Raw genomic sequence first — 2,850 nt, forward strand, 5'->3', positions numbered from 1 at the left:
TTTATTTTATTTTATTCTTAATTTTTGTTTTTATATTTATTTTTTGCATTTTCTAAAATCTTGTCTCACTTTTTTTTTATTTACATCCTATTTTTGGAGTTTTTTTGGAAACAGACACTAGAACAATAAAGTGATATTACATCGGTTTTTTTTTGGCATATTACATCGGTTTTATAATCGATGTTGTCCAAACTGATGTAATATGATATGTCGATATTACATCCGTTTTTTTGGCATATTATATCGATTTTTTTAAATAGAATACAGGTTATTCTAGCTTCTAAATCAAAACCTACAACAATAAAGAGTTAAAATTATAATGAATAAACTTACATCCATTATTTGTTTTGAGAGAGATTTGAGATTGAACAACATGTAGATTCCCATTTAACTGTGATTGAAACAAATGGTATACAAGAATAGAAAGAAAGACGAAATTGATATACTCAACAAAGCACAATTTGATACAAACTAATAATTGAAAATGATATACATCCAATCATGATCATTACTTTGAAAAAAAAAAACTCAAGGATATTGGTCACAAGCTTAATAACATGCATGGTGACATAATTAGCTTCTCGAGGTAGAGATTGTAAGAAAAATAATAGAAGAAAAGTATATAAGCATGTATGGTGATAAAGGTTACAAGAGCAGTTAAATGACTGTTTCCCAAAAACTTCAATTTCCAATTCAAATGTGATGCATGCATTTCAATCAAGTGTTTTATAAATGTGTGTGTATATATATTTATTCTGTTAAGCCCACCCTATCTGCTTGTGTTTGGCGATGATCGTGTGCGCAGTACACGTGAGCAGATGATGTTGTTGCAGGTGGATCTGGTGAGGCTTAGCAACGGAGCGGGGATAGCTTGGGAGTTTTTATATTTTATGAATTTTGAAATAAATTGTAATCGTTTCATTACTCAACTTTTGGATATTATAATAGTGTTTATAATTATTGTTTTTGGATTATATTTGATATAATAAAAGTTTTAAATTTTCCCGTGATTTTGGGAAATGAGATTTTAATAATTGAAGCTGTCGTAATAATTTCTTATTTTGCTATTCTAAATCTGTAATATCCAGTCGGGATGTTACAGACGGTGTGACTGAACGGTAGTGCGACGGAGCGACAGTGTGGATGATTGAGGAGCAACAATGGCTTTGAATGGAGGAGCAACGACGCTAATGGAGGTGCACGAAGATGCTTGAATGGAGGAAAACGAATAAGTGAAAGGAACATGGAAACGAAAGAAGATGGAATGAGGGGAAGCAGAAGTGCTCTTTGAGAATATTAGAGATATTACATCGGTTTGTATATATAACCGATGTAATATTAAGTTTACTTTAAAAAAAAAAGAGACATTTAAAGAGTTTTTCATTTTTTTTATTTTAAAAAATGATGTATTACATCTGTTAAATCAACAATCGATATTATATAGTTCACAATAAGTAAAAAATTGCCACCGCGTAATTTATTACATCTTTTTTTATAAATGATGTGGTATCCTGTTGTTATTTCACTGTTTTGCATTATTTAAATTTCATTTACCTAGATGAAATTGAGTGTTGACAAGTGTTAATAAATTTTCTCGAAAAAGGATATTTAACATTCATTCATTTGGTTAAAATATCTTATTTTCCTATAGATGATATAATATGCAATAGACTATAGGACCATTAGTCTTGGATTAACACCTCGTTTTCTTAAACAATGTGGTCTTAAAATAGAGCTAAATATGTTTTTAGTTCCTTAATTTTCAGTGAAAATTTGAATTAGTCTCTCTTTGAAACTTTGGACCAATTTAGTCTCGTATCTTTAGAAATAAGTGTGTTTAGTCCTTTTAACAAAATTTTGTAATTTTAGTCCTTTTAACAAAATTTTGTAAGTTTATTTAATTTTTCATAAGAAAGTTGTAGCTAACATCAAAGCATAAATGTGTTGAATGGTGTAAAGAACTCAAATGCAATTATGAAACGTGTTTTAAATGTCAAATAAACTTTACAAAATAAGGTTAAAAGGACTAAATTCATGCATTTCTAAAGTCGAAGAACTAAATTGAACCAAAGTTTCGAAGAGGAACTAATTCCAATTTTCACTAATAGTTAAGGGACCAAAAACATATTTAACCTTTTAAAATATTAGGAAAAACATGGATGTTAAAAATGAGTCATTTGGTGGATGATGGGAACATTGTCATCAACTATACACCTACAGGATTGGTGGAGGTGGAGAATTTGGAGGTGCACTAGACATAACAAGGGTATCATAAATAACAAGCATATTGGTTGTAGTAAATGGAGACACACAAGGAGAAGATAGAGAGTTAAAGTAAAGACAATACTCATCAAAGGTGACATCTACGAAAATGAAATAATCACTAAGAGAAGGAAAGAAGCATTTTTTTATCTTTTTTATGATCTAGTTAGCCTTAAAAAGACACATTTGTGTGACCTAAGAGATAATTTATCAAGACTAACACTAAAACTATGAACAAAACATGTAGACTCAAAATCCTTAAGAGGTAAATGATGAATAGGTTCATAAGAAAATAAAATAGAATGAGAGATTTTGTTGACTGATGATGGCATGCAACTAATGTGATAACATGCACTAAGAACAGCATCACCTAAAAAAGTTAGAAACCTCACTCTTATGCGAGATGTTTAAACAAGATGTCTACTCTTGTGCTCAACCACCTTATTTTGTAAAGGTGTATTAACACATGAGGTTTGATAAAGAATGTCACGAGAAACCATAAAATGTTTAAGAGAATGTGAAAGGTATTCACAACCATTATCATTGTGCAAAGTTCGAGTGAAAACCTCAAATTGATTTTTAATTTTA

The sequence above is a fragment of the Vigna unguiculata genome, chromosome 5 (genome assembly GCF_004118075.2).
Source record: "Vigna unguiculata cultivar IT97K-499-35 chromosome 5, ASM411807v1, whole genome shotgun sequence".
NCBI classification, from domain to species: Eukaryota; Viridiplantae; Streptophyta; class Magnoliopsida; order Fabales; family Fabaceae; genus Vigna; species Vigna unguiculata.